At 46.2% G+C, this 23,594-nt stretch overlaps 1 protein-coding gene across 5 annotated transcripts in view; it reads right to left on the bottom strand.

Moving 5' to 3' along the window:
• SESTD1 (SEC14 and spectrin domain containing 1) overlaps positions 1-23,594 on the bottom strand; it is a 1,198,983-nt gene that overhangs the window by 1,026,470 nt on the left and 148,919 nt on the right. The window lies entirely within an intron of this gene.

Below are 23,594 nucleotides of genomic sequence, written 5' to 3'. Positions count from 1 at the left end.
TACCAGGAGTTCCATTGATAAGCGAGAAAGGATATGTTCAGTGTATGGGGAAGCTAGGCATTGTTCTGTTCAGGACTTGTTTCCTTTAGGGCAATTTAGGACCATTGAAGAATTCAAAGGGCGGAGTCCGGCTCTAGATCTGTTCCTGTATTTTCCATTGAAGAATGTATTGAAGGAACTATTTTCCGAGTTGCTGGGCTTCCGTGTGAGGGCCCCGATAAGTCATGAGCTGATAGCAGCCGAAGGTGAGGGAAGACTGGTATCCAGTTTATACACTAACATTTTGGACTTAAAGGGTGTGGGGGCGTGGGGTGGGTAGGTTGGACTCAGTACGACTGAGTTGGGAAAAAGCACTTGGCCAGTCTACTGACAAAGTATGGCGGTATTGCTGTGCCCAAACCAGGAGTGTGCCATTATGATACACTTGAAATATGATACTTGAGATATGAACACTTGATACACTATATTACACTCCAGTAGCCTTGCATGGATTTTCTCCGGATGTCTCCGACTAATGTAGGAGATGCTCATACTCAACCGCTGACTTCAATCATGTACCTAGGAGCTGTCCTCGAATTGGACGATTTTGGGACCTTGTGTTCACTGTTGTGTATGAGGTAATAAGGGAGAAAGTGGATCCTTCCCCACTGGTGGCTCTGTTAGGATATACAGGGAATGTCTCTGGCCATGTGAGAAGGTTACTGGGCCTATTGTTGATATTGGCAAGAAGAGTAGCCATGAACTGGGGTGGGAGGCGTGCTTGTAATGTAGAACTATGGGACAAGGATGTGCTTTATTGAAACAACGTTGAAATAGAATACAGTACCATAGTCCATCCGGGCGCCAGGCCTAGAGATATTTGGGGACCGTACAAGCATTACTTGATTGCTAAAGCCCAAGATGATTCTCTGAGTTCGAACGGGGCTACTCCTTCATAGGTTTGCGTGTATGGGCTATTACGGTCTTATAAGCTAGAACACTGTATTATTGGGGTTAGCATTACAACTGTGACTAATGCAAAAACATACGGGAATGGCTGGATGCATAGATGGGTGAGCATCTTGCCCCGGGTGTGTGGAGGAGAAAGTTCCTCGATGAAGAGACACAGGTCACTGGCTTTATCACGACCTATAGGAATGGAGCCACACAGGGGTTCTTCATGCACTTGGGTACAGGACCCGTCACTTGGGACTGCAACGTGGACTGTCATTTGTATGAAACCTTGGATTTGTTTAAAAGGAGGGACTACGGAGTTGTTTGTATTGCTTGATGTTGATCCTGAGGGGGGTTTGTGTAACACCTGGATGTGGGTTGGGTGGGGGAACTGTTTTGTTGGTTGTTGTGAAAAACATTTTTTTTTTAAAAGAAAGAAAACAAGAAGAATACGAGAAAATATGTGTTTGTTAATATGAGGAAAATACCAAATCTAAAATAATGATAACAAAAAATAAAAGCACAAAAGTGAGGAACCAGTCGATTTTGCAAATCTATGAAGCCATTCAAAGTGGCTGCGACGTGTAATGCAATGTAGATGGCTCTGAAAAACAAGCTACTTATGTGCAACAGTATGTTCACAGCTTGAGGTTTGTCACTGATTTACATCACATGCATATGCCATAAAGCGTCTAATGCACTGTGCCCCAGGGCATGGCCACGTTTTTCACAGGTGTGCATGCTACGCAAATGTACATGCTCGCTGGGATGCAAAATAATCTTGGTGAACATCAGACACAAAGGTGCGTCCCTCCATGAAGAGCGTGGCCATAGTGGTTTGGCTACCCACAAGTATGCATAACTGTGTTCAGTTACGGTGGAGCAACGTTCTACAGTAATATCAGCATAAACCAGCACACTGCTTATGGCCAAGGCCTGGCTGGCAGTGCAAAAAGGGGCAATTCACCAGTAATATGGCCGATAGCAATGCCCTTGTGTAAGTGAGGATAGCAACTAATGGTCACGTTGCCAACCAAAACTGTTGGGTTTCAATAGATTTAATGTTTTGCACTGTAGCCATCAAATCAAGTATTTCTTGAAATTCACCTTTTTTTAAATTCATATTTTGCACTATTTAATCTTAGTAGAAAAGGTGTTATGCTATGGGTTGATGCCTTAAAATGGAGGCAAGGAGCCGATGTACATTCAAGGCTTCACTCTCAGGTTTTCAAGTTTTCCCTTTAGGAGGTCACCATTCTTATTTGTGCAATTACATTATGTTGGTAGGCATACAACCTATGCAAGCTTGCAGAATGATGTACTTTCCATCATTAAATACAGAAAATGTGCCATTCTTTGGAATGGCACAGTCCTTTGTAAATGGAACCCAAGACTATTTTTTTACAGCTCAAAGTATTAAAAATTATTCCTGACAGTCTGTCCCGTTTGCAGTTCATACAAATCCCTTCATTAAATAATTCTATGCCAAGCCCACAGGGGAGCATTATACTTTTCTTTCTTACTTTATATGCGCAAGCAGCCTTGTACAAAAAGTCCAAAACAACAAATCAAACTACATTTCCCAAAACTGACAAGGAATATGTAATCCAAATTGAACCAACAAAAAAACAAAACACATGCGACTTCATAATCAATCATCAAAGCCCTTCCAGTCATTAAAGGATAGTTCCGGGACTTTTTTTTTTTTTTATTGTCCCTACGGTTCGGCCATGTGTTTTTAAGCATAACTCGGTAGATCGTAGAAAACTTTCCTATGGACCTTACCCGACTTTTCGTCCATTAACGCACTCGAAATCAGCCGCCATTTTCTGATAATCCTATCATTTCCCCCCATCGCCCTGGCTCACCTGCTTTTGCGGCACTAAATCAAATCCCCCGCCCCTGAGCCTGACATCAGCAGACGCGTACCGCCCATTTCCCAACGCCAAAGCACGTTTCGTGTCAACAATCGCTGCGCCTCAGCTAATGAAGTGTCGCCATGGAAATGGCAGGACGCCTCTTTCCTCAATAAGTATAAACACACCGTTTCACAACACACAGCAGAAGATTTTCGATTCCATTACTCTCTGTGTGTTACTTTGAGTATTCTGTGACTCGTTTCTGTGCTCTGGTCAGCTACCTTCGCCGCTTCTAGGCCTTGTGAACACCTGTACCATCTCTGTAAATTATTTTACTTTCTTTACCACACAATGGCTACAATAATGCTGTATATGTACGAGCCCGAGTACACCGAGGAAGAACTACTGGAAAGGCAAGCACGCGAAAACGATGGGGATTCGGACGGCAGTTGGGAGGACCAGTCAACGGATGAAGAGCCTGGACCATGTCGCATGGACGGCGTCTCCACCTGGTGCACGTGCAATCGGTGCGAGCTAATGCCAACTGAGGAGGAGAACTGCTGCTGCCGTGAAAATTCCGGGTGCTTGGCCTACATTTCGGAAGGCGAGCCAAGTCCGCAATGCATCACCGAGCTGCCAGAGTTCAGGGAAGCCTGCCTCTCACGGACCGTGTTGAGGATGATGATGATGGTGCTTATGCACGAACTTCGCGGCACTGTTCGTCCGCGTAATCCGAGTAACGAGTAAGTATACTCTGGTTTTGATGTCAGTGATGCCACTACTATGTCATAGTCGTCTCCCACATATAAAATTACATCTACATATCATTCGAATGCATGTAAATTGGTTCCATATTGTGCATTTTCTAGAATGAATTTTTTTCAAAGCAGAATGACATTTTTTACCTGAATCGACAGTGATAAGAAAGTTTTGTCATTTTAATACAGTTTGCATCTTTCATTTTCACAGGTGGTACAGGCTGGTGGCCTATCGTTGCTTCACTTGGTGGCTTCACGGGAGGCTCGGACACCGCGTTCGGAGAGTAATACCTGCCTGTGCGGTACTTGCCATTAGACAACATTTCCCCAGTGACAGTGGACAATACCGCAGATTTTCCCTGGATGTGCTACAACCGGAACTTTACAATGTGTAATGTTTATTATTTATGTTCAATTGAAATTAAGATCTAAAATAAAACCCAACATATATTTTAACAATGGTTGTTTTGATTTTTTAAATGAATCTAGTGTGTCTCCATTGAATAGTCTTCCTGTGCCTTGTCTTGTCACACCACATGTCTCCGGCCAGCATCCTCCCTCACGCTGGCCGCACACCTTCAATCCACATAACCGTTGAACCCATATGCAGCAGACATACATATGTTATTTTGCGGGTTGGCATCAAGCCTCCCGGCCTTGCCTCCTCCCCCAAAAATACTTACCACACCACTTTGTTCAAGCGTTGGCAATAAAAGGCCGTTGGATTTTATTGATACAAAACATGGTTATAGGTAAATAATCAATATGGTTGATCATAATAAATCATCCTTTTGGGCACTGGGTACAGGCTGACTAACTGCCTAGGCATCCAGGGTCTCCAGGGTGAACTGCACCCATATATTCTCCTGGGAGGGTGAGGTATTTATAAACTCACCCCCCTGTCTTCCATGTACTAGATCCTGCAGCCTGCCTCTTACATGCAGTTAGATGGCCTCTCCTTGTTGAGGCCCTGCGGCAAACGAGTCTTGTCTGCACGACCACCGCCCCAATCCACCCCCCACCCTATCAAAGGCAGTTCGCACCGGGGTACTTGTGCTGGCAAGTGGAGCTGTCAGGGAGCGATAAAGGCCAAGAGGTGCCAAAGACCATGTACACTTCAAAGTGGTCTATAGAGCATGGGTTGTTGTTCCCATGTCTACCTCCAGACCCCGTGTCTCCTGCCAAGCATCCCCCCTCACGCTGGACGGCCCCCTGCAAACCGCATAATGCCACGACATATACACGTCATTCATTCACAAACACACCCCTGTTTCGAATTCTTTATAACCCACTTCATATTTCTAATGAGCACTTCTTTGCGCTTTGCTAGTCAACCCGTGAAGGTGCTGGTTATCTGCTCTTCGTCTCTGTGAACTTCCGTGACCACTTCGAGGAAACTCCTCAGTTTGCAACCTGTGAACTGCTCCCTGTTCTACGACAAGAAACTGCCAGCAGGCAATCTACTTTGTGCAGCGGCTGCACTTTTTAGTGGTTCAAGTTTTAAAAAGTTAGAGTCTTTCTTTCAGTTTGTGGGAATCCATTTCATTGCGAAAACTCAGTTCTACAAATACCAAACCGATTATCTATTTCCAGCCATTAGCGAAGCTTGGAGAATGGAAAAAATGTCTATTGATAGTACATTCGCGGGCAAACGGTTCAGGCTAGCCGGTGATGGACAGCGCGACAGCCCAGGATTTTCAGCCAAGTACTGCACCTACCACTTTCAGGACATGGAAAGTAAGAAAATTGTGAGTTCGGTGGTCGTGCAGGTGTCACAAAGTACATCCTCAGTGGCCATGGAGAAAGTTGGCTTTGTAGCATCATTGCAAGAACTACAATCGTGGGGAATGGTGATCGACCTGATAGCCACGGACAGACACATTTCAATTGCCAAGACAATGAGAGAAGAGTACAAAAATATAAATCACCAATATGACGTTTGGCATCTTGCAAAAACAATCAATAAAAAAATGTCGGCTGCAGGTAAAAAAAAAAGATATGCAAGGTATTGCACAGTGGTCCAAGTCAATCAGCAACCATCTTTGGTGGAGCTCAAAAACATGTGGAGGGTCGTTGGAAATTCTACTGGAAAAATGGCGGTCAGTAATGCTACACTGTACCAACGTTCACCGTTGGAACACAAACCAACATTTCCACAATTGTGAACATGGCCATTTGTCCACAGAGGAGGCACGGAAGAAGAAGTGCTTGATTCCTTCATCACCCACTCACAAAGCCATTGAAAAGATTGTATTTGATAAAACTATAACAAGAGATTTGAGGGGACTCACGGAATTCTGCCACACAGGAGATTTGGAGGTGTTCCACAATATGTGCCTAAAGTACAGGCCAAAACGATTGCATTTTGGCATGGAGGGCATGATAAATCAGACTCTTCTAGCGGTCTTGGCACATAACCATAATGTTGGCCGTCAACAAAGTAGGACGACTGGAACTTTAGGGACGCTTCGCTGTAATAAGGCCTTCACTAAAAGAAGTAAACAATGGATTATCAAACCAGTGTTTGAGGATATGCAATATGACTTTATTGAGAGACTTATTGTTGATGTCCTAGATAGGCACATACATGGAGTTGTGAACGAACCTGTGCAGGGGACAACTGCATTGCCACCCAACATTGCCTCTGTTCCATGTCCATCTAAAGAAGAGCTCATTGAGAAATACACAGCACGGTTTAAATGATTGTAATTTGATTGTCTGTTCTCTCGAGTCTCCTCATGTCGCAGGCCCATTGAATATGTGTAGCTATGTATTGTGTAAATAAAAGTGATTGCTCAGTGTACATGCAATGTGTCTATCCAACCTTGTTCATTTGCGCATTAAATTAAACCAAATGTCTCCGTATTTATGGTTCTCTGGGGCTGCAAAGCACGCAGACAAAATGCAAAGATGGAGTGTAAATTTCAAGTCCTGTGAGATGGCCTTACGCTGAATGTAGCGAACTAGGAATGTGTGCTCGTTCAAAGTGAAGGTCAGCTGCTTTGATTTTTTGCTCGGGTGCCGGAATGGCCCACGACTCAGTATAAGGTTCTATTGTTATTTGACCTTGACAGGCTGGGACCATCCCGAAAGACTCCTTTTTGGGGGTGTGGTGCAATAACGTAAGAAACGATAATGAATATAATTTCAGAAACGAAAGCCATTTAATGTTCGTTCATTAGAAGAAATAACGTCGGCATAGAAGGAGTGGTATACCGCAATTTAATTACTATACAGTAGCTTTAAAGACGGGTTAAGTTGTACTTGTTCGTTCTATGTGGCATATTGTTTTGTACCGCGCACTATCTTGAGGAGAACCATCTCCTTTTACGGAAGCACCTCAAAACCTTCCTCTTTGCTTGTGCTTTCTCTCTCCCTCTCCCCTGCTACAACTGGTCCACTGTCTGCGACCTCGGTCCTGGGCCCTTCCACTCTCCACCTGCACTGCCTCCCTGTCAACCCCTGCACTGGGTGACTGTCTCAGTATCCTACAGCCCCCCCTTGACGTATAATGCCCAGTTGCACTGTCCTAGCTATGAAATAATTTCCCGACCTAATATATAAAATGAATAATTTTAATAAAGATCTGATGGTGAGACTAATTTAATTTTTTATGTTTTTCAAACAGGTACATCATTCATTATTGTATGTGTCACGAGTACCAGACACCGGCGGATGGCTTTTTTAACCGCCAGTCGCTTCTCCGCGTGAACAACGTTACCACCCTGACCATTTTATGGGACGATCCCCAAGTACAAGTATGCCCTTACGCGGTACTAACGGCTAGATGCAACAGACAGACCGTTGTGGTGGCCTAGTGCCTCGTTGTTGGAACAGCCATGCGATTATCAGTGCGACCGAAGAGCTTATTTTATCGTAAACCAACACCCTGTGTACTGCACACGAACATCGCTTGCCTCAAGACGAACTATTTTGGATCGAGAGCAAATAAAAATGCAAATCGCTGAATATTCTCAAAACATTTGATGTCAAATAAATGTACTTTGCCAAATGTACAATCTTGCCGTTTGCTTTTAAACCACAGTTTCATATTCCGAATTGTGGCGCTGTATTGTGAGATGATCTAAGACCCTGTGTACAGCAAAGGAACATCGCGTGCCTCAAAACAAACTTTTTGGAACGTGAGCAAATAAAAATGCAAATCGCTGAATATTCTCAAAACATTTGATGTCAAATAAATGTACTTTACCAAATTTACAATCTTGCGGTTTAATTTAAAAGTACAGTTTCATATTCCCAATTGTGGCGCGCTGTGTTGTGTGAGCTCATCTGTGTTGATTTCCGGGTTCTGTGTGGAGTCGCGTAGAAGACGCCTGGGCGCGTTTGCCTACGCAGCTCAGTCACGTCACGGTTAGAGGCGGGGAATATGAATGTTTTGATAAAGTCTGTTTCAGGGGCGGGGGATTTGATTTAGTGCCGGAAAAGCAGGTGAGCCAGGGCGATGGGGGGAAATGATAGGATTATCAGAAAATGGTGGCTGATTTCGAGTGCGTTAATGGACGAAAAGTCGGGTAAGGTCCATAGGAAAGTTTTCTACGATCTACCGAGTTATGCTTAAAAACACATGGCCGAACCGTAGGGACAATAAAAAAAAAGTCCCGGAACTATCCTTTAAGCTCTATAGCCACCTTCTAAAGTCCTCTCATCGCAGATAAGTACTTTATGTGTTCTCTCTTATTTGGGTAGAGCACATATTTTAATGAGTGCAGGAGTAAGATCACTGAGCAATTGGGTTTGGCTCAATGGTCACAAACAGTGCACAACAGCTGATGATATGCTGGTTTTGTCTCAGACTCTGGGACTCCACAGCAGCAGCAAAGTACTAGGACTGTGCGGACGAACTCTGCCAGAGTGGTCCTGCTTGGATGGGCCTCTGTTCTGGTGAATGGATGCTTCCGCGTAGTGTTCTCACCTACCACTCAATAGGGCCAAAAGTCCTGCATGGCAGAGTGGACAAGCAGAACCACACAGCTGAGGAGGAAGCTCCTTGCGGTGAGCGTGCTGACAGGGGCAGGGCCAGCAGGGGGGGCATAGGAGCCATGGATCCAGTCAGCAGCCGGAGAAGAGTAGTGAACGGTAGAGCAGGAGTGTGGGACTAAAAAAAGGTTACAAATAAAATAATTCATTCAGACAAAGTCCCTCCTACTATCCTCCTCTGGAGAATGCAGGCAATGTTGGCTGAGCGAAGGCAGCAGCCGAGATGCCGCTGTCAACCCAGCTGTGCCTGTATGATATTGAAGCACAATGCAAGGTCAACAGCCCAGAGTGTCAAGTGACAAACAGGAGCAGTGACAATGGTGGGTTGTATTTGCACACAAGAAGGTGAGACCTTCACCAACTCCCCCTTAGCCATACCAGTGGGATCTGCCAATGAATTAAAGGATGCCTTCTCACAAATGAAAGAGGCGTTTTTAAGAAAGCAAGGGGATTTCTCCCCCCCCCCCCCCTGTAGTGGACCCCTCTCCTCAGAAGGTGGTAGAGAAAGACCATTGGACAGGGGAGGAACAGGGCAAACAGGAAGTGAAAGGAGTTGAATCAGAAAACCCCAGTGGAGCAATCAACACAGAAGGGTTCCCTGACCCACAGGAGCAAGGGCCCAGCTCAATACAAGAGTGGCTAGAAGGACAAGATCAGTCCGAAGTCAGCATGTTCGATGCAGAAGATTTAAACCACCCTAGATCCTCAGATTGGGCGGCCTTCAAATGAGATAGAATATGTTCTACTTCAGGTGAGAAAGCCCAGAGACAAAGCCATTAGGGGCAGGCTGAAGGCCACATGCCCAAGGCCAGAAATGGATGGTAAGGTGACGGCCACTCCAGATTTGGCCACCAAGATTCTCTGATGCCTAGGCAGATCAGTTGAGGATCCTAAGAAAGTAATAGATCACGCCTGGAGAGTGTGCCAAGATAAGCTATAAGCTATTTCATGTCATCAGGCCAATTGCCAAGATCGGGCCCAGACAACACTAGTCACAGGGGAGCCTGTAAATCTGCAAATCTTAGCCAGGTAGGCTTAGAGAGTTCTCAGTTTGTTGGGAAACGCCAATTGAGCAATTTCCTCCAAGAGATGCAAAGGTATTTTGATTAGTATCGACTCCAAACTTGGAGAGTTAACCTCTTCAGAGGCTGGCCCAGTGGCAGAGGGACTGCTATTCAGAGAGTCCTTCACCAGGGAGCAGGCAAAGTTTGTATGACTTACCATGGATATCGAGTAAGTCTACCCTCTATAAAGAGGGTTTTCTCCTCCAAGGAACTTTACAAGACCAATAGACGCATGTGCCGTTCTTCCGGTCGCTTCGAGTAAGATGGGAGACCAGCAATATTAGCAGTCCTAAAGTACTGGCACGTTCTTCCCATCCAGAGGAAGCAAAGGCCGAACCAGGACCTGAGACAGCAGCAGCAGACCTCAGGTGGGCGTCGGATTTCGAAATGAACTCTGTAGGGAGAGGAGGCAAAGCTAAGCTGTCAGAATATGCCTCGGCCCACCAAGCAATCCGGTGGTTTTACCATGAATTCTTTGCAGACTCAGAACAAGCGCAAGCGGCAGCGAGAATAAGGTTTTTTCAAGAAGAGGAACATCTATTAGACAAGAGATTAAGAAGCTTGGCACAAAAAGGTGCAATAGTGCAGATATCCTACGGGGTTCCAGAGCAACTTTGTTCTTTTTCACTGTAAAGGAAAAGTCCATCCGGTTATAAAATTACAGCAATTCTAATCTACAGGTACTTCAAAATAGATGGGGTGCATAAGCTCAGGACCACCCTCTTTCAGGGGAAAATTAATGGCCCGGTTAGATCTGAAGGACATTGACCTGTCCATTCTGATCTTCTGGTCACAGTGACTTGCTTCAGTGCAAGTGGAGAGGAAAATACTGGGAATTTGCAAACCCTGCCTTTCTGGTTTGACTCAGCACTGTGGTGCTTCATTAACGTGATGAAGCCAGCGGTAGTGGCTCTCAGTGCAGCGTGCACATGATTATCTAGTTGAACGACACGATTTTCATGTCACAAGACGGAGAAGTTCTTTGATCAAAGGTAGACCCAGAGGTACACCTTCTGCAACCAGTATGGGAAGACAGCCTCACAACCGCAGGATATGTTAGCTATTCTAGCCTCCCTGCAATTCCATCCAGCCAATCTGGGAAAAGCCCAAGGTCCGATTTCTTGCCCTCTGATTTATTTAAAGCCCATGTGGATATTTGCGTTGCCATATTAAAGAGCCCTTAATGCTATGCTGTCCAGGATGGAACTTACAGAGAGCTGGAAGGAAGCAATAATCTACCCAATAGTTAAGGGGGACAGATCCTCCCCAGGTAGCTATAGACCAATCTCATTACTAGGAAAACCCTTTAAAATGTTTGTATAATATTTCTGAAATGACTACAGCTGTGGGTTCAGAAAAATAACTCAATTTCCCCAAGTCTTTAGAGCAGGTATAGGCACAGAGCTTCAGGTCATGAATCTATCTCCCAACATCACAATCTAGCCTCAGGAAAATAGAAAATGTGTATGTTGCGTTCATGAACGTAGCTTCTGCTTTTGACTCTGTTGACCATTCTCCGCTCTGGCTTATACTATCTTCTATGGGGGTTACAAGAGCGGTTACGATTAATAGAGGCAGTCCATAAGATCAACACTACAGTGGTGCATTTTTTGAGGGGGTATGTGGGATGAATCTGGACAATTCATTCCTTTTCCCCAGAGGAGAGTCACCCCCTTTGAGGCTAGGGATGTGAGTTCGCTGTGCAAGACCCACCCTAGGGTCTGGACAAGTGGGACCTCACTAAGAGTGACCCTCTTGGGGACAAGTACTCCAGATTCCAGATCGGAACTTCCAGTGCAAACCACCCTGTCTGCATTTATATGTGTGGAAAAGACTTTGAAATCTCCTTTTACGACTATATTCCACAAAGATCCTTCTTTACTCTGTTGGCTATAGGTAATGCTGAACACAGCCTGAATGCCATGGTCAACGAAGAAGGACACTTTCTGTTTATTCCTGCAACATTTATAAGAACAAATTGTAGAGGGAAGAGAGGCTCCTACAGAGGTAGGAGAATGGCTATGCAGAGGCGAGCCTCTGCCGCATTGATGTCCTGGAGGGGCAAAGCCATGCTGGGCCATGAGCCTGTGACAGAGGAGGACGAGCAATACGCTAGCCGAACACCTGAAGGGCGGCGTTCTACAAGACCAAGGAGCCGCAGACGGAGAAGAGGGAGACAGAAACACATCCATCTTGTCTGGTGGCGCGACCACGAAGGAGCTCCAGTGGGCAAGTAGGCCGTAACGGAGTCGAGACCATATCGTATGAGGGAGCCCGGGTCTCTGAGCTTCGCACAACTCGGCCTGTAGCTACCGAGACAAGTAGCTACGAGGAAAGTCGACAGGTTACGGAAGCCTGAGAAACCTGACAGAGTGTACCGCTGAGAGGTACAAACACATTGAGCGAAAGGCTACGAAGGTTGATGAGGTCACTGGAACCAGAGAAACCCGAAGAACATACCGCTACAAAGGTAAGAACATTCTGAATAACGGCTGTGAAAGCTATGACGGTTACAGGAGCCTAAGAAACCAAAGTATGCAAACACTGTATGAAAGGGGGATTGGGAGGGATACAAATATTTAAGCAATACAATACGAGCAGGGGGAGAGGGGGGTGAAATCACAGGTCAGGTAATACCCTAGAGCATAAATTAGAAGCCTGAGTGAATATTGCTATTAGTACCCCAGCACGTTCTACCAGGGAACTAATAGTGTTTTTTTCTCAAGTTGAGAAGCAATGGGTTTGCCATTTCTCAACTTGAAAAAAACTACAAAACAAGATGGCTGCCATAGATCAGGGAAAAGGGAACTCCCTTCTCCCATGGTGGCCATTTGCAAGGAGATACATCGGTACCACAAGTGTTCCTGGCACCGACGAGGGACGGAGGAGTGCAAGGCAAATGCAGAGTGGGTGGGGGTGTGGAAATTGAGGTTGGGGTGGGGAAAGAAGGAATTTGACACCCACTTACCCGATTACCGGCGAGGGACGATAATGGCCTCGGAGCAGGCGCTTTACCATGTGGTAAAGACTCAGTTCTGAGTCTCCCGATTGGCGCGGGGCCACCGCACACCCACTCGTCGGGTACTAATGCGAGTAACGGTTATGAAAACCATCAAGGTTATGGGAGTCTGAGAAACTCGAGTGAGCAAACACCCTACTAAAGGGGTAGGGTCAGTGATATAAACATTGTGAATAACGGCTGGGAAAGCCATCAAGGTTATTGAATCTGAGAAACCTGAGTGTACGAATACCCTATGTAAGGGGAAAAGAAAGAGACATGAACACTTTTAATTAGGGCTGAGAACGTTGTTAGAAGTTACAAAAGTTTGACAAACCACAGTGGACAGACGCCCTATGTGAAAAAACTTGGGTGAAAGAAAAACAAACTGTCTGGATTACAGGACTTTGGGAAATTCCCAACACCTCGAAAGTGGAAGTGTTTTTATTTCCAAGCAATCCTGGAGGAATGGAAATGTTCACACCGAGAGACACTTTTCTTTGTTAAAAAGGAGAGTGAAACCCATAACTTGATAAAGAAAGGGAAGAATATCCGGATGTGAAAAAGGAACTTTGAAGACTGAGAACAAGTCAAGTATACGTTGGGACATGCAGAAGCCCTGCTGAGGCCATTGTATAAAACCTCCCCTTTTAGCCTTTTAGTTGGATGTTTTTCTAAAGTGGTAGGTTGGTTAGTTGGATTGGATACAGACCAAAGAACTTTATTTTCGTCTTAAACATGAAACCGTAGCTTTTGTTTTGCTAGCTAAGGAACTTCCCAGACATTGAGGCAACTGCCATCTCTCCAGTCCGACAGTTGTATCAAACTTGTAGAACTTAATTATCACTCAGATGTCTAACAACCAGAGCTAGATTATACTGTCTGATACCTAATTGTGCATAAAATGCTATTAGTGACAGAAGGAGTAATTGTAACAACAATTTTGCTTTAGCTTTTGATACTACGGAGGACAAGTTTCAATCTTGCCCGCTCTGTCCCAATACCACTGAATCATCGTTTCACCATTTTGTTCCTGTGGGAAATATGCAGAACCAAGGGTGAAATTTATACTGCCGATATGGAAGGCCTTCGCGTGACTACTGTGGCTCCCCTGAGAGGTGTCCTACATGCTGCATCACTACTCAAAGGTCTGTCTGTATCATCCTCGAATCCTGCTGCATCAACTACAAAGTAGGGGTGTCGCGGTATTAGTTTTATGACGGTACGATAACCTTCTTGCCAAATGACAGAATATCATGGTTATCGCGGTATAGCAGGTGGAGTTAACTGATCTTAACAAATATTTTCTAAAAGGTCATAAATTGGCAGATGTATCATCACAAACAAAACCAGGCACCCAGGGCCAGAATTGGGCTTTTCAACATACTTTCCACTGAAATGCCTTGCTTCCACCAAACACAAACACACGTGTGGAGAGGAGGGGGGTGGGGTGGAGGCCTGCTGCAACTGGCAAAGCAAACTGAATAGCTTTTCTTAAGTGGTCATTTAGGCTTTTTGCTTCCCCACTGGCTACTGGTGAAGATGAACATGTTGCCATCTTGATAACCTGCATGCCACAGTTCAATGGAGGCTGATGGTAGTATACAATTGTGTGTGTGTGTGTGTTTCTCTCTCTCTCTCTCTCTCTCTCTCTCTCTCTCTCAGGTGTTCAGTAATCACTGACATGTTACCCTTTGGTATGGCAGCAGGGAATACCCACAGAGATGAGTGAATTTCGCAGTGTGACTTATTATATGTAAATTCAATGATAGAACCAGGGAAATCCCCCATTGCCATATGTTTAGAGAACATCATCCATTATAAATATATAAACCCCAAAGCCGCCACCCCAAAGTAAACCCTTTTCCTTCTTGGCACTGTATCTATTCTTCCTATTGCTAACATATTGATTTTGTGTAAGGCACATGTGGTTTATGGAATGGCATTAAAAACTGCTCCAACTGAAACTACTTGGCAGACGGCACATCCAACAGTGCAAAACCAAGACTGCGCAGCAATTGCTTACTGCAGCCTTTCCAAATCAGATTGAAAAGCACACTTAACGGTATAACGGTATAAACAATGTGACGGTTAGTATTGTTCAATTAAGTGGTTCACGGTATCTTTAGCGGTATACCGTTACATCCCTACTACAAAGCTGTCACCCTGAAGTCCCCAAGTCACCTCATTGAGAAACTCAGCATCTGCAGAGGCCTACAATCCACCAGAAGTAAGGCCATGTGCAGACTTGAAACCCGCTGCTGCAGGAAGGAAACAGATAGAAGACTGGCCTTCTCTGTCTACGACCTAAGACTATGGATCCTCCTTCCCATCAACATCAGACTCGCAGGATCGCTTCTACAGTTCAGGAAGGGCCCATTCCCTTGTTTGTTGTTGTCCAGTGTTTTCCTCCCCCAAAATAAGTGCCCCGTTGCTTACTGAAGCTAGGTCTTAGCTCAAAAAATGCCCTCATAATAATAATATTATTACGAGTGAGGGGCGGCAAAGCCGCCCTGCCTTCATCTATTTATTATGGGCCAACACCACTGCAGTTTCATGGTCGCTATTACAATTTTTGCGCCTTGCAACAAAGATAAGGGGAAGATATCTTAGAAGGAAATAGTGATGGCGTAACTATCCCATTATCAATTTTACCTGATTATTTCTCCTTGAATATTTTTTTTGCTTGTCCGAGTTTAGTTTAGCAATCAAATTATAGTGTACAACAGCAACGAAGAGCGAAAATATGTTTTTGTGTTCTTTAACAGGAATGTTCTTGAAATAAGATTTACATTAGACTGTATGATAAAGAAGGCATGCACCATGCGGTATCATGTGTAAAGTACAGTAGTCATCAACTAAAGTGCCACACTGTCAGCAGTCTTAAACAACATCACTGACCGAGCGCTTCCAAATACAGATATTGTCCGGTGTGTCAAAGCCCACTACTTAAATTTACAACTTCATTGTAAACCCATTTTCAAATTTGGCCTTTGAACTAAAAACTCTACTTACAATCAATAGTAGCTTTATTCAAAGTTATGTCCAACGGCTAATCAAATACAGTAAACATTTTTTTACAAAAAACTTGCAATGCATCGTTGTAAAAAGTTTAAAAACCAACAATAGATATAAAATCAAATGTAATCTGAGTAATAAAGAGCATCAAAATAAACTTAAAAGCTCATCAGAATAGGTCAACAGTTCATCTAGCTGTCTCGAAGGGCTCCCTATCCAGGCTTGCCATCCGGACTGTCTCCCTCCTTTTTATCCAAGCCCTATGAATATATTTGGAGGCTAAATAAATATAGATACATTTTTATCTCCTGTTGATTTGCACAGGGTCATTGCATCCGTCAGTGTACCTATGTGATTGCTTCCCAACATGGGTTTCAGATATAGTCGAGGAAGTGCCTCATACCCGGGACAGAAGACAAAGTGTGGTACATGTCCCGCCCCCTTAGAACAAAGGCGTGCATCAGGATTCAGCACATTACAAAACTGTAACAAATCGACTAGAGGGGAGGGGAGGGGGGGGGAAGTAGGTTAAGGGGAAACCTTATAAAATTAACAAGCAGAGGGGGGATTAACAAAATGTAGATACTCCTAGCCGGATTCCACTCTTGATGTCCAAATATTCACGGCCTAAGGATAAGTGTTCACATAGCACCTTCCAGCGATCTAATGCATAGGTGTTACAATAAAGGACTAGTGTAATCTCTATTTTGTTGGCTATATGTCTGAGGTTTGTTTCAAAGTTTAATGGAATATTAGGTGTACTTTTTGGTAAGTTCAGAAATCGATTTTCTTTAATTGCCAACATTTTTTTTTACACTTTGTATTTATTGAAAATTGTTCAATAACAGCAGAAGCATCAAAAAGAAACTGAACAACCACAACCAAGTTGACAGACAAACCCACCCCCCTCCAACCGATGAGCTACAGAGGAATCAACAGGATACAAATAATTCAAAAGTGCACAAGAGGAAGAGCCGCAGCATAATGCCAGATAAGGCTTAACAACAACCCCTTTCTATCTGCGAAGTCCCCCAAAAACACTAGAAACATGCAGTACATCCACAGAGCGACCCTCCCCTCCTGTCAATACACTCTGGTTAGAGCCAAGAAAAATTAGAGCGTTAAGGGTTTACAGTCCTCACTTAATACAATTGTCCAATCACGAAAAAAAAGGACATATCATTGGCAATAGCAGATAATTTCTCGTATGTAAAAATAGTCAAGAGCTTATTAAACCATTCCGCTTTCGTAGGGGCCTGTGGGCACTTCCATTTCTGAGCTAAGGCCATTCTCCCAGCCCTCAACATCGCTCCCTCCACCCTGGAGAAAGGCGAGTCATTACTCTCTGGTATGGGGGTACCCAAAAGCATCTCCAGAGGGTGAGTAACTCTGCCCAATAGACCTGAATGACCGGGCACTCCCAACACATGTGGAACCAAGTTCCTCTACCAGGACAAGCTCTAGGACACAGAGGACACCTTGGGACACATCCTAGACAGTGTGACAGGAGACCGATACCAAGAGTGGATAATTTTAAAATTAGATTCCATAGCTGCTGTGTAGAGCTTCCCCTTAAAGGTGGATCCAAAAACAGAACCCCATGTAGACTCGTCAATGGACATCCCCATTCTCTCCTCCCACACATGTTTGAATGCTTGTCTGCCCTCTAGATTCTCTGCAACCAGCACACCGTAAATTTTGGAAAGAGACCTTCTCCTAGATCCGGATTCCACAAAAACTGTTTCAAACAGAGTCAGTGGAGGGGAAAGGGAAGCCCCCCAGTCAGCCCTTGTAAGAATGCCCTTAATCCGCAGATAATCAAAAATGGATGGGGGATTCTCTGTCAGTACTCCCGATAGTTGAGCAAAGTCAATAAAATTCCCCTGGAGAACAATTGGGCAGCCCTCTCGATCCCCTGGTCCGACCATGCCTGTGTTACTCGAAAGCCTTTGGTCCCCAAGTTGAGTGGAGGGCCCCACAAGGAGGACAGGGGGGGGAAGGCCAAGACGAGAGCAGGTTGTTGTCCCTATTTGGCTTCCATAATGCCCAGAGAACCGATAGAATCGGGTGGGTCCCAACAGCTGCTGGACAGGAGCGCGGAGGGGACCAGAGCAAGTCCCTGACCTTATAAGGGTGAACCTGCACATCCTCTACATAAGTCCAGTATGTCCTAAGGTCATCTCGTAAATGCTCTAACATCACCCGCAACTGAGCTGCCTTATAATATAACTTAAAGTCCGGAAGGCTGAACCCTCCGAGTGCCTTAGGAAGGGTTAGAGTGTCAAACTTAATTCTAGCTCTCTTACCACCCCACACAAAGCGGATAATTTGGGATCGAAGAGACGCAAAGAAGGAGTCCGGGATGAGACAAGGGAGAGAGGCGAAAAGATAGAGAAGTCTGGGGAGGACATTCATCTTTACTAAGACCATACGCCCAAACCATGAAAGAGTGAGAGGAGCCCATCTAGCCAAGTCGTCAAAAAGCTTAGTCTGAAGGGGAAGAAAATTCAACTCGAAAATCTTACCCAGATCCCTTGGTAGGTTAGTGCCCAGATACCTAGTACTGACACTCTCAATTCGCATGCCTATTACTTCCGTCTTACCCTTAATATCCTGGTCCTGCTTGCCCATGGGCATAATGCAAGACTTGGAGATATTCATTTTTAGCCCAGAGGACGCCCCGAAGCAACGAATCAATTCAAACAGCCGCGGAAGGGAGACGTAGATGCTAGAAAAATAGACCAGAATGTCGTCCGCGAAGAGGGATAATTTAAACTCAGTCCCCACACCGCACCCCGGTCACTCCCTCGTCGGCTCCGACTGCTGTGGCAAATGGCTCCATAGCCAGGGCATACAACAGAGGGGAAGAGGACATCCCTGGCGCGTTCCTCTGGAAAGTAAAAAACTTGAGGTCGTACAGCCTTTTACTAACACCCGCGCAGAGGGACCGCTATACAGGGCCGAGACCCATCCACAGAATTTGTCACAAACCCATCTTGCGGAGCACTTTCCGTCTGGAGACCTCGTTCATCAGGCCCAGCGTTTTCTTGAGATGGTCAAATCCCTGGCGTGATTGTCAGAAACCTACCTGATCCCCCATGAACCAAAGTGGGGAGAAACCTAGACCATCTGTTCGCCAGAAGTTTAGCCAAAATTTTCACATCAATATTTAAAAGAGAGATAGGTCTATAGGATTGACAGAGCGAGCGGTCTTTCCCTTCCTTAGGAATGACCATGATGAGAGCTGACATCATGGAGAGGGGGAGGCAGCCCGAATCCAACGCACCATTATACAACCTAGCTAGAAACGGGGCCAAAGTGGATCGATACGTCTTTAAAAAAAAGACAGGAAACCCATCATCCCCTGGAGCGGTACCATTCTTCAAGGAAGCGATAGCCTCAACCTCCTCCTGAGGGGAGATGAGAGTTCTAGAGAGGCAGCGTTCTCTCGTGAAAGACCAGGAAGTGGGAGCGAATCACAAAACCGGTCCACATCGGATCCTTCTCCCGAATACTCAGTAGCATAGAGCTTTTCATAGTACATTTTAAACTGCTCTGCGATTTGGGCATCTTCCAACCATTTTTCCCCGAACTGATCAATAATGCAATTGACTCGCCTACTTCTGTGAAGTTCTCTCAACCTCCAGGCCAGAATCTTGTCCGCCTTTTCCCCCTTTTCCATGTAGCGCTGTTTCAGAAACGCCAGTTTCTTCTCCGTCTGTCCAACGAGAAGTGCGGACAGTTTCGCTCTAAGTTTTTGGAGGCGTTCGCGCTGAACAGGACTCATCTGCGATTTTATTCTATGAGCAGACCGGGGAACTCCCAAGTTGACTCTAACAAGGTCATGGTCTGACCATGGGACCGTCTCTACCCTAAAATCTGTAATGTAGTCCCGAACTGAGGAATCTACCAGCACATAGTCAATCCTAGAAAAGGACTGATGTACAGAAGAATAATAATTGTAGAGTGGGTCTAGATTGCTTCCAGGAGGATGAGCATCGACCAGGCCCAATTCCTCGTTCACCCGGCAAAACAGATCCGCTAACTTCTGGAAAAGGTCTGGCTGATTTCCTGTCCCTATCTGGGGATAATACCATGTTAAAGTCTCCCCCAACTATTATCGTTCCCTCTGTGAAATTTCTAATCTTCCGCCCCAACCCCTGCCAAAAAGAGTCTTGGGCCTGGTTAGGGGCGTAAACTCCCACAAAAGTGAACAAACGACCCTTCACCTCTCCCTTAACCATAGTAAAACGCCCCTCTGGATCCGCCTTAGGTGTCCTGTGAGAGAAATGTGCATCGGTAGAAACCAAAAGAATAACCCCCCTCTTCTTTGTTTCATAGGATGCTCGGAACAGATACTGGATAGCCCTAGATTTGAAGACAGGTTCCCTCCCCTTAATCCAGTGAGACTCCTGAACAAAGAAAAAAATGCAGTTTAAGCCTAATAAACTCCCTCAAAGTCAATGACCTCTTTGTTGGAGAGTTCAAACCCCACCCATTTAGGGACCCCACCGACAAAGGATGGATAGAATCACCCATGAGAACAGCCAAATGCTTCAATCACCTCCTGCTGGAGGCCGACGTATATGCCTAGCTCGAAAACCCCTGTGCACAACCTCCTAACAAAGACAAACATGTTGAACAACACAATCTCAGTAGCTTGACCACCTCCCCTTCCCTCCCAACCCACCACCCCATCCCCCACACCCCAACCTTCGAGTGCCTGAAAGGGCTGCGACATCTCCTTGTCGAGCCTTCAGGGCACCATGGATCGACTCCACCAGGGCGAAAAAAAACCTCAAAAGAAACTCATCTTATTCGGAGCCTTGCCCCCCCCCCACACCTCCCCAGCTTCAAGTAAAAAAAAAAAAAAGAAATCCGAACATGTAGCCAAACCCAATTTACCACATCAGATTCCACGTCAAGACACAAAAACAGCAAGAACTCCCCAGTCAGGTCCCCGATAGTCCTGGAGAGGGGGGGGGCGTCATTTTCCTGTGTCCCCGGACACGCCACTGCCCCAAGGACCCCGAGGATTCTTTACGAGGACCTTTGCTGGGTCCCTCACCAACTGCTTCCTGCTCCATACGAGGGTTGCTCAGCAATTCACTCATCGCCTTCCGGATGTCAGCTTCTGATACAAGAGCATATTTCTCGCCATTGAACTCAAAAGAAAGCGAAAAGGGATGCCCCCACCTATATCGCACTCCTTTAACCTGCAACCACTTCATCAGGGGGCCACAAAGTCTCCGGCGCGCCAGCGTAAACGCCGACAGGTCTTGGTATATGGATATCTTGGCACCTTTCCAGTCAATCGGACCTCCCCTGCGGGCCAGCTCCAGGATTTTAGATTTCTCAACAAAGTAATAAAACTTCACAAGGATAGAGCGAGGATCACCCCTGCGGTCTCCAGCTCTGTGCGCTCCATCGATGGTAGGGACATCTGTATTTCCATCCCCAAATAAAGAGTTTATTATTTCCTTGACCTTTTGCCTGATGTCCGCTTGCGTCTCCCCCTCCTGCTCGGAACCCCAAGGAATCTAAGATTGAGCGCCGCTCTCGATTTTCTAAATCGTCCAGTTTGATCAAAATCTTTTCCTCTCTTCTCTCCAGATCTACGAGACGCAGGTCAAATTGTGTCTCAAAGAGGTCGGCGGAGGATTGGTTAGCCTCTAGAGCCTGGACGCGGTCTTCCACATCGTCCACTTTCTTATCAAGGGAATCCAGCCTCTTGCTAATATCCGCGCGAAAGTCACGAATCTCTTCCAGCAAAGCCACCATATTACGAATCATATCTGAAGTTTCCATTGTCTCAGGCTGGTTTGCATCATTCATGTTGAGAATTTTCTCCTGAGGGGGGAGATCGCCAGAATCTCTGCAACGCCTGCACCCCAAGCATCCAATTCCAGGGCAGCCACCAATCTGATAGGCACTAGCTCCTCGGGCTCCCAATGGAGGTGACGCAGCGTTCAATCACTCACCCTCTCCACTCCAGGTTTCATTGCACACCTCGGGCCGTTCGCCCTCTAGAGCTACACATGCAGTACCATGCAGGGTCCTCCTTCGCTCGCAGTAAAGTGTGTGAAGACCCAGTTAAAGCGAATGGAGGTGAATGGCAAGGGGACCAAGGAAGAGTGCCAGATTCCTCCTCCAACAAGCAGGGTACAGGGAGCTGTCAAAGTGGAACACTCACAGCCAAGAAGGAAACCGGCTCGGCTGGACCATTCAATCCCCCCAAAGTTGTAGCATTCCAGTGAAGGGGGTGACGTGGGAATAAGCACAAATATAACCACCACCCCAAGTAGAATGGGTGTCCCGTGGCACCCCTCAGACCCAGATGGCAAACTTCCAAAATTGACGGACCCGGACCGCTCCTCTCAGATCGGAACCCCACAGTTCAGTGCTCAGTCACTCCGTAGAATATAGGGGGAAATCGCCACATGAGCAGAGTCTGGGCAGTAACCAACTGCACTTAAGCCTCTCGAGCGACTTACCACAACAACCTTTGGGGCCGCGCGTCTCCAGCAGCTGCTTCCCCCGCCGAGTGCAGGCTCCGCCTCTGCTGGTGCTGGGTCCAAGGGCACCTACCCAGAGACCCCCGTCCCAAGCCCAGCAAACCAAAAGCGGTAAAGCGCACAGTCTGCCGCTGGCAGCCCAGAGGTCCCCTTGCTGATGCCTGCCTGTGTGCAACGTCAGGCGGGGATCTTCCAGAGGGTTGTGACAAATTATGGCCTACCACGGGCCTCCCCCCCCCCTCCGAGTCCAGGTCTCGCCCACGCCGCTGCCAAGTCCCAGGGGGCGAGCCCGGGGACCTGCGTCCCAAGCACGGACGTCCAACAACACCGAGTGATAGTCCAGGAATTCCACGGCCAACTTCCCCCAGGGGCTTGCCGCGCCTGGCCGCCTGTTAATCTCCAGCCGCAGAGTCCGCCACCTGCAACCGGGAAGACCTCTTGCAACAGCCCGTCACAGCAATGGGTGGTGGTCTCCAATAAAGCCGCAAAACATCATGGCAAACCGCAGGCCTCCACCCCTCCCCCCACGGCACGGCAGGCCAGGCCCGCGCAGTTCTCACAATGGAGACGCTCACCAGGCTCTGAGCATCTCCCAACGCACTGCTGCAATCTTCATGATTCCGGCACCGATCGACACCGGATTTTCGCTCCGACGACTCCTGCCACCGTCAGACGCCTCCAGCGGGTGGGGGGTTTGTATGGGGGGGTTGGTATGGGGGGGTTAGGGCCAGGCTGCAAGAAGGCTGGGGGGGGGCTCTTAACTCAAAAATGCAGTGCCCTGGGGAGGATATCGACTGAGAAGCGTCAGCACATCTCAGCGCCCCCTGGTGGCTCCCCAATTGCCAAAATGTTATGCTCGAAACACCATAACTCAGCGTCATATAATGCAGTTGCCCTGGTCTGTCGTTTACAGATCTCTATTGTAGGTACCAAGGCCCCATTGCCATGTACAAATCTGGTGATTGCTGTGCTTACACTTTCAGGAGCCAGGTTTGATTATCGGCTTGTGCTGCCCATTTACAAATGCTTGTGAATCTTAGTCCCAGGTAGTCTTACATTGAGGCTTGGTGTAAACATGTTCCATCAAATGATATCATCTATCTGCATGTTTGGAAGATAATGGATTTGGTCTTTGATAGGTTTATTTCGAGACCCATCAATTTACAACAATCAGTGAAGAGCTTAAGTTGCTTCTTTAACCCAATTTGAATGGTTGACATCAAAATGGCATCTTCGGCAAACATTAAGAGCAAGAACTTATCAGAACCAACATTTTGGAAGTGACTATACCACACATCTTCACTAATCCTCATGTATATGGTATTTCTTCTTTCCCTGTTCCCTAAAATCTCCAATGTCCAAAAATCAATAGTGGTCCATAAATTGTGGAGACAATACAAAAATGTTAACCTAATGGACAATCTATAAATGAGTTCCTGTATGCACAAATA

This window comes from Ambystoma mexicanum, chromosome 9 (genome assembly GCF_040938575.1).
Source record: "Ambystoma mexicanum isolate Mex_15411 chromosome 9, UKY_AmexF1_1, whole genome shotgun sequence".
Lineage (NCBI taxonomy): Eukaryota > Metazoa > Chordata > Amphibia > Caudata > Ambystomatidae > Ambystoma > Ambystoma mexicanum.
The sequence above is the reverse complement of the archived record's forward strand: the minus strand, read 5'-3'. Positions and strand labels throughout refer to the sequence as shown.